Raw genomic sequence first — 9,351 nt, 5'->3', positions numbered from 1 at the left:
AGAAAAAGTGGACTTTTGCCTTTGGCTGATCCATTTGTGGTTTCAAGGTGGGTGAAAATAGTTGGGTAATGTGGAATCGGTTAAGGTAACCAGAAGTGGTCTAGTGATAATTGTTTGTGTTTCTGTTGGTCAGAAGGAGAATGCGCTTGGAGTAAAACAAATGGGGTAAGAAAAGTGTATTGTTTCGCTCTCAAGAAAAGGGAACCAATGAAAGGAGTGATGAGTGGGGTAGCAGTAAATATAAAAGTTGACCAGCTGAGGGGAAAGATTCCCGGTGTATGTGATGCTCGTCGCATCACGCAGACAGGGTGGCGAGTGGAGAAACAGAAGAGTCATTGTCTGTTCTTTTGAGTTTTGAAGTTGAGTCTTTGCCCGACAAAGTGAAGTTAGGATATATAAGTTATCCTGTATGAGCATATGTGCCGAATACATTACGATGTTACAGGTGTCAAGCTTATGGGCATGTGGCAGCAGTGTGTAGGAGGGAGGGTTCAAGGTGTGAGAAGTGTGCAGAAGGGCATGAGACAAAGAAATGTGTAGTATTGGGGAAAGTAGTGGAATGTGTTAATTGTAGGGGTGCCCATGGGGCTGGGGATCAGAAATGTCCTGTGCGAGAGAGGCAGGTTGAGGTTTCCAGGGTTAGAGTAGTGCAGAAGTTGTCATGCTGAGGCAGTGAAGAAAGTAGAGGAAGATGGGTTAAGGGGGATGAGTGGTGAGAGTAGTAGCGCTATACCAGTACAGAGGGATAGGCCAAAAAGTGATGTAAGTTTCAGTAAGATTGGATTTTTAGCATTTATAGCAACGGTTATCAACTCCACTGCAGGGATAGAACAGAAGTCGCAGAAAATTGAGATTGTGGTGGTAGCTGCAGGGAGGTATTTGGGTGTGCGAGACTAGACATCAGAAGAGTTACAGGGTGTGTCAAGTGGTGATGTCCCATCCTTTCAGGATGATGGCACAAGGTAGGAATAAATACATTTAATTAGATGGTAGGGTATTTATTTAGTCCATTTTTATTTTTCAAGCAAAGTGTGAGGGAGTTGTACTCCAGTCTAGTAGTAGTCTGGTAATGCAGCAAATTGGATGCCAACTGCCGTTAAACCTCATAGAAGGAGAGGGTCTACTTCGTGTATCCACCCCTCTGCGTTTCAACAGAACTTTATAAAAATGTAGACCGTGACGGTCGTTTTAGGAAAGGTCATCTATGTCGTACAAACCCTGTTTCAAAGTGCCTTTGCATTGCATAACTTTTATTTTTTCTTGTTCCATGATTGCGTCTTATTTGCAGTTCCATGTCGGCAGGCAACAGTATACCAAACATTAGGAACACCTTCCTAATATTGAATTGCACCCAACCTTTTTACCTCAGAATAGCCTCAATTCATTGTGTCATGGAGTCTACAAGGTGTCGAAAGTGTTCCACAGGGATTCTAGCCCATGTCGACTCCAATGTTTCCCACAGTTTTGTTAAGTTGGCTGGATGTCCTTAGGGTGGTGGACCATTCTTGATACACACAGGAAACTGTTGAGTGTGGAAGAACCCAGCAGCGTTGCAGTTCTTGACAAACCTGTGCTTCTGACACCTACTGTCATACCCTGTTCAAAGGAACGTCAATCTCTTTTCTTGCCCATGATCTTCTCTTTCAAATGTTTACCTTTAAAGGGATGACATTTTAGCAATGAAGTATTTTTTGCTACTTACTCAGTCAGATGAACTCATGGATACCATTTCTGTGTGCAGTTTGAAGGGAGTTTCTGGAGCCATTGCTAACTAGCGTTATGACTGGAAGTCTACAGGAGTAGCTAGCGTGCAATCTCAAACAATCCTTTTAATAAGTAGGTCCACGTACATCGCATGTTCAAATATATTTTCTACCATCCACACACTTTCATGTTCATACTAAATCTCTTTTTGCTCTTGATGCCTGTCATTAATTGTATTTAAATAGGCAAGTCAGTTAAGAACAAATTCTTGTTTACAATGACAGCTTACCAAAAGGCAAAAGGCCTCAATTATAATTATTCATAAAGCTGAAGTCGAAAGTTAAAGCAGCTGAAGTTGAAATACACCTTACTGCGTCACGTGCGCGTTGCAAAATAAATGTAGAAATCTATATCATTCAATTATTGCACCCACGAGCATCTAAAATAGAAGTCAGTTCTATTTCTGACGCAGATCACGCTACAAGTCCTGCCTCTCCCATCTCCTCATTGGATTATAGAAGCAGGTACCCACGTGCCATCTCCTCATTGGTTATACCCATGTGGGTGACTGAAAGACGAACGAGGTCGGTGGCGGTAATGCACCTAATTTATGAAAGTTGCCAATCGCAATATAAAGTCAAGAGAAGAAAAAGCCTAGAAGGAGGAGAGATGACTAGAAATGATTCGGTTGACCGTTTTATGTGCGGATTAATTGTCAGAGTAGAGGACCTTGTGCATTTCAGATAAAATAACAAGTCAATGTTTATATCCCAGGACAAATTAGCTAGCAACAGCAAGCTACCTAAATAGGACAAATTAGCTAGCAAGTGCAAGCTAGCTAGCTAAATTGTCATAAAGGTTTAATGCTTTTTGACCTATCCCCAAATTAATGTAATTGGTTCAGAGTTTGTTTTGATATTTTAATCTGCGTGTCGTGGTCACGTTTGGTGTGGGGACAAGATATATGTATGCACGATGGCGCACGTGCGCAGCCGGTTTGGGTTCCTTGTTAGTCAAATATATTTAAACTCAGTTTCTCACAATTCCTGACATTTAATTTGAGTAAAAATTCCCTGTCTTAGGATCACCACTTTATTTTATGAATGTGAAATGTCAGAATAATAGTAGAGAATGATTTATTTCAGCTTTTATTTCTTTCATCGCATTCCCAGTGGGTCAGAAGTTTACATACACTCAATTAGTATTTGGTAGCATTGCCTTTAAATGGTTTAATTGGAGTCAAAGGTTTTGGGTAGCCTTCCACAATCTTCCCACAATAAATTGGGTGAATTTTGGCCCATTCCTCCTGACAGAGCTGGTGTAACTGAGTCAGGTTTGTAGGCCTCCTTGCTCACACACGCTTTTTCAGTTCTGCCCAGAAATGTACTATGGGATTGAGGTCAGGGCTTTGTGATGGCCACTCCAATACCTTGACTTGTTGTCCTTAAGCCATTTTGCCACAACTTTGGAAGTATGCTTGGGGTCATTGTCCATTTGGAAGACCCATTTGCAACCAAGCTTTAAGTTCCTGACTGATGTCTTGAGATGTTGCTTCAATATATCCACATAATTTTCCTGCCTCATGATGCCATCTATTTTGTGAAGTGCACCAGTCCCTCCTGCGGCAAAGCACCCCCACAACATGATGCTGCCACCCCCGTGCTTCATGGTTGGGATGGTGTTCTTCGGCTCACAAGCCCCCCCCTTTTTCCTCCAAACATAACGATGGTCATTATGGCCAAACGGTTCTATTTTTGTTTCATCAGACCAGAGGACATTTCTCCATAAAGTACCATCTTTGTCCCAATGTCTTTGTCCCAATGTGCAGTTGCACCGTAGTCTGGCTTTTTTATGGCGGTTTTGGAGCAGTGGCTTCTTCCTTGCTGAGCGGCCTTTCAGGTTATGTTGATATAGGACTCGTTTTCCTGTGGATAGAGATACTTTTGTACCAGTTTCTTCCAGCATCTTCACAAGGTCCTTTGCTGTTGTTCTGGGATTGATTTACACTTTTCGCACCAAAGTACGTTCATCTCCAGAGCGGTATGACGGCTGTGTGGTCCCATGGTGTTTATACTTGCGTATTAAATCTTGGCTGATTTCTTTTGATTTTCCCATGATGTCAAGCAAAGAGGCACTGAGTTTGAAGGTAGGCCTTGTGATAGTTGAGAATTATCTGTTAATTGAATGATTAGAATATTCCGCCCTGAAACATATAATTGTATGGAATTGATTAGAATGTATAAAATCATAATCAATAAATATGTAGTCCTAGTCAGAATTAGGGTAAGACAATATGTCTTTATGGTATTTTAAACACAGACTGTCTGAGCTTGGTGCCGACCTGACTGAGTAATATAATTAAATTGGGTTATGTACCTGGAGAACATAATTCTCTTAACTTCTTGATGCTAGGGGCCAGATATATATATATATATAAAAAATTAAATAACGTTCCCAAGGTAAACGGACTATTTCTCAGGCCCAGATCGTAGAATATGCATATAATTTACATGTCTGTGAGTATAACAAAACTGATTTTGCAGGCGAAAACCTGAGGAAATCCAACCCGGAAGCGCATTTTCTTTTTTATCCCTGTTTCATTGCCTGCCCCTCTTCCATTTTCCATTCAACCAGATTCCTTTTCCAATGGCTTCCTCAGGCTGTGACCAGGCTTTAGACATAGTTTCAGGCTTTTATTTTGAAAAATGAGCGAGATTTTTCAAAACGAGTCAGATGTCCTTTGATTAGTTCCTGCGCGCGAGAGGGGTAGCTCGACATTTTCTTTYTCTCTTTTATTGAATAGGTTACCATCCGGTTGAAATATTCTCGATTATGTATGTTAAAAACAACCTGAGAATTGATTATAAAAAAACGTTTGACATGTTTCTACGAACATTACGGATACTTTTTGAAATTTCCGTATGCCTTTCAGTACCGGAACGAGGCTGTGGTTTTCTGAACATAACGCGCAACCCAAATTGTGTTATTTTGTTATAAAACTAATCTTTATCGAACAAAAATAACATTTGTGTAACTGGGAGTCTCGTGAGTGCAAACATCCGAAGATTATCAAAGGTAAGCGATTAATTTTATTGCTTTTCTGACTTTCGTGACCAAGCTAATTTAAGGCTAGCTGTTCTAGCATTGATTGATACTCACAAACGCTTGGATTGCTTTCGCTGTAAAGCATATTTTCAAAATCTGACATGATACGTGGATTAACAACAAGCTAAGCTGTGTTTTGGTATATTTCACTTGTGATTCCATGATTAGAAAAAAATATATATWTTTTTTTTTATTTGGCGCTCTGCAATTCAGCGGTTCTTTAGGAAAATGATCCCATAATCGTGATCTGTGCGCCAAGAAGTTAACAATTGGTCTTTCGAGCCGGATCTCAATATCTGCCTCTGTCGTCCCAAGGAACTGCTGAAAACCGTGCACGGGTGGATACAGGATCCGTAAGACAAAGACCTGACCTCTGAATTGAGGGTTTATTTCAGGCCAGTGGTGAACTGGTACACGACAGAAGTGGTGACGAGATCCAACCTACATTGCTTTTCCCAGTCTATGACAAGGTCAGTAAATCTTTATTCACGAATTCGGGGAATTGACACTTGGGCTACATTCAGAAATATATTTTATTGTTTTTGTGTAGTTTAGGTGTTGATTTTAAATTCCCATAGGGCATTCTTACCTGGTGACCTATCTTTAGAATTTTGTGTAGAGAGAAGTTTTAAAGGCAACAAAGTATTCTATGCAAATGGAAGATAGGAATTGGGTGTAGAGCCACCTAGGCAGCGGTAGAAGGGGGTCCGTGATGACACCGGGTATCTGCAGTACCAAACCAAACTAAAGAATATTGGGATCTAATTGTAACTTGATCAAGAATATAGTAGAGGGTCCGTAAATGACGCGAGGTATCAGTCTTGGTGGTAGCCACTGTCAGTGGAGAAGCTCTCCTGCATGTTAAAGGACCCTTTCCCTCACATCCCTTTCTCCCGGGCTGCTGCTTTTGACTGTGCGGTCGATCCTCGGGAGAATCAGTCAGTCCTTCTCCACGGATGACCTCCAGAGACCTTTTTATATGAGCTCTGTCTGTGCCTTTGTGGCGGACGAGGTGCAGAGCTGCTTCCAGCCACCCTGCCAGTCCCCCCTGTCCTCGCGGTGGCCGTCTCCACCACACTAAAAGCTGACATCCAAGCAGGTGAGGAGCAATGATAGAGAGCATTCTGACAGATGCCGGTTGTGATGACATCTTGGTGCCTTGTAGTAGTAGAGCTCATCAGGATTGTTGTTGTCACCCATAACAGATGCAGACCCGGCTTCCTCCCACCTGGAGGTTGTGGACATCACCCCTAACAGAGGCAGACCAGGCTTCTTCCCACCTGGAGGATGTGGACATCACCCCTAATACAGAGGAAGACCCGGCATCTTCCCACCTGGAGGTTAAAGACATCACCCCTAACACAGAGGCAGAGCCCATCTCTTCCCTCTTGGAGGTTGTGGACGTCACACCTGAAGAAAGGACTCTCACGATGGCCGTCTTCGCCACTCTGCCAGCTGACATCCAAGCAGGTGAGTAACACTTAGAGAGCACTCTGACAGGTGCCGTTTGTCATGACATCTTAGTAGAATCTTTCAACTGGCCAGTGTTTAGAATTTACGGTTTACATTCTGTTCCTCTTTTTTCCCTTTCCAGAGGATGTTGCTGTGGTCATCCCGGATGTCACCCAACACGTCACCAAGGACGTGACACTGGATGTTCCATGCAGAGCTAGGAAAGGGGCAGTCCGGCAATTTTTTTTTTTGCAGGCTTTGGAGGGCAGTGTGCTGCTGCGCCTGCCACAAGGAAGAGGAACAATATTAATTATTCATCAGACATTCAGAAATGTGATTGAACCATAGACCATTAAATTATTTGCATTATAATTGGACTAAATTCTGCTTTTCTTCTGTTTACTACTTAATTTCAGAACTTTTCTATAAACGTTCACTTTGCAAGTGTGGAGTAGGTTGTGTAAATACCTGGGAAACATCCCCATTTTAATGCTTTTAATAATTTACTTAGTACATTAAAAAAATAAAAAAATATTTGACATTAAAAAAACGAAGGGCGCTCAACCAATTTGAGGTGCAACCAAAAACTTGAATCATCATAGAAAAGGAAAAAGTGCAACTCTTGCTCACTATAAACAATGCATTGTTTTATTCAAGCAAGGTTAAAAGATTAACGTTTCGGCCTAGTCTATGACGATATGCAAGTTGTGTTTGCCCAGTAAAAGGGCGACCCAGACTCACCCTGGTTCTTRAGGGTTGAAGACAGTGAAAAATGATCATTAAGTAAATGGGACTTTTAAATTATTGAATAAAAATCTTTAATGAACATGAATTTAAATACAATTGACTTGAGGATCAGAGCAGACAGGCTGACTGGCTAGCCCTGAAGGCCCTCTGCCTCTACCTCTGTGTGGTTCATCTCAACCAAGAGGTTGTGTGGGTTGTCTTTCTCTCTGTGGGTGTGAATCACTATGACCTCTCMCTCTGCCTGCCATTTGGCTGATCAGAAGCCTTCTGCTCTTTCTTGCTCACATGAACAGGAGGAATTGCCTCAGGGGTAACCTCCTCCTCTATCTAACGCCTCCTCTTTCTGTGTTCGACTGAGGTCACTCGTTCTCTCTCCCTGGRTGTTAGTTAGTTCCTCCTCCTCTGTGTCTTTGTGAGTTTGGAGGGAGTTATCCTGTTTCGGCTCCCTCTAAGGGTGTGCACCGTAATCTCTTTCGGTGTGTTGAGGGGTTCAGTGGTTTTGGAGGGAGTCTGAAGTTCGATCTCTAGCGATGAGTGTGGGGGCTGTACCGTGGTGGTGTCCCCCTCCCTCCTAAGGAGGAGCCACTGAGACATGTGATGAGGCCAAGGAAGATCACTCTGCAAGGACGGGATAGGACACATCACAACACTGCTGCTCATTCATATTCAAACACACCTCAGAGTACGGACACAAACATGGACGCCCCCCCCCTCCCCCACACACATACAATGAACTTAACTGTACATATCAGAATCATACATTCGACAGCCACCTCTTCCCCCACATGTATTGATCCCCCACCTCAAACATGTTGAGTCAATTCCAGATGCTGGAATGGTGCTGGAATGCAGGTGCAGTAGGGCCTAGTATGTAATGATGTGATACCATGTGTACCCCATATCCTGTGTTTGTGTTGATGTTTTTTAAATTTTATTTAACTTTTATTTAAACAGKGAGTCAAATTGAGATTAAACATCTATTTTACAAGAGATCCCTGTACAAGTTGAAGTCATATTGAATGTATAAAATATTAATAACACCTGCTCTTTCCATAACATATGCTGACCAGGTGAATCCAGGTTAAAGCTATAATCCCTTATGGATGTCACTAGTTAAATCCACTTAAATCAGTATAGATAAAGAGACAGGTTTTTCAAAATATTGTAAGGCTTGAGACAAGGATTGTGTATGTGTGCCATTCAGAGGGTGAATGGGCAAGACAAAATATTTACGTGCCTTTCAACGGGGCATGGTAGTAGGTGCCAGGGGTACCAGTTTGTGTCAAGAACTGCAACGCTGCTGGGTTTTTTACACTCAATAGTTTCCCGTGCGTATCAAGAATGGTCCACCACTCAAAAGACATACAGCCAACTTGACACAACTGTGGGAAGCATTGGAGTCAACATGGGCCAGCATCCCTGTGAATGTGTTGTACACGCAGTACATTAATAGTATTGGTACCGTGTTCTTGCCGTAACCTGTAAAGCTGGAGCAGCCTGCGAGGCAGGGGGAGGTGTAGGTGATGCCGTTGTCTGAACACACAGGGTCCCACTCCCCAGCCAAGCAGCAGCAGTGTTACACTCTGACAACAGGCTGCCATCGTACACCAGGGGACCTGAGGGACAGAGACATTTGGCTGGTAATAATGATGTTTAAATAATTGTTGCTGAACTATCATTGACATTGGCACAGTGACAGAACTGCCAGGAATCCTGGCTCAGTAACAACCATACTGTATATTCCCACAAGAGGGAGCCCTGGCACAAGCCCATGTGTGTTTTGGTCTAACTCTCCCTCATATTCCACTGATCAAAACTTTTGTTTTTAATCAACCCACCCACCAACCAATCRGATGTCATATTTACCTGTTGTAGGACATGGTCAGACCAGCGACCTTAACGTTGTCACACTTAGTGCCAGACTGCAGAGGGAGGAGGAGGTAGGCCATGAAGGAGGTGACGAAAGACAGCTGGGCTCCAGACACAACGCCAAGCTTATACCTCTTCATCAGTAGACCTCCCAGGAATATCCCCACCGCACCCACAGGCAGGTTCAACTCACCTGGAAAAGTTATACTCACACGTCTTTAGTGCTACCAGTGTGCTGGAGTTTCATTTCCACTCATGTTCAACAAACCTACAGGGGATGGGAGAGGAAAAAAATGTATTTAATGCCATTCAACATCAGTACTGACAGGAGGGAACATTTCAGTTGGAGCATGTCCAGGTTTCTATGGCTTCGTTGAGACAGGCTGCCCAATTCAGTAATTTTTTTGAGTAATTGGTCTTTTGAGCAATCAGATATGCTCTGAAAAAGAGCTGATGCGAAAATATCTAATGTGA

The 9,351-nt window shown here is 42.7% G+C and overlaps 1 long non-coding RNA gene across 5 annotated transcripts in view; it reads right to left on the bottom strand.

Moving 5' to 3' along the window:
* Positions 1 to 7,547: 7,547 nt before the first annotated feature.
* The window catches only part of LOC111976664 (uncharacterized), a 13,082-nt gene continuing 11,278 nt past the window's right edge, over positions 7,548 to 9,351 (bottom strand). For 2 of the 5 annotated variants that reach the window (XR_002878951.2, XR_002896424.2), the window contains 3 exons: positions 8,875 to 9,145; positions 8,471 to 8,624; positions 7,548 to 7,626 (listed from right to left, as the gene is read on the bottom strand). This is a non-coding gene — a long non-coding RNA (uncharacterized lncRNA). The remainder of the gene's footprint in view (positions 7,627 to 8,470; positions 8,625 to 8,874; positions 9,146 to 9,351) is intronic. The other 3 variants (XR_011481339.1, XR_002878953.2, XR_002896425.2) reach the window with 2 other exon arrangements.

The sequence above is a fragment of the Salvelinus sp. IW2-2015 genome, linkage group LG17, assembly GCF_002910315.2.
Source record: "Salvelinus sp. IW2-2015 linkage group LG17, ASM291031v2, whole genome shotgun sequence".
Lineage (NCBI taxonomy): Eukaryota > Metazoa > Chordata > Actinopteri > Salmoniformes > Salmonidae > Salvelinus > Salvelinus sp. IW2-2015.
Note: the sequence above shows the minus strand (reverse complement) of the source record. Positions and strands in the feature narration are given on the sequence as shown.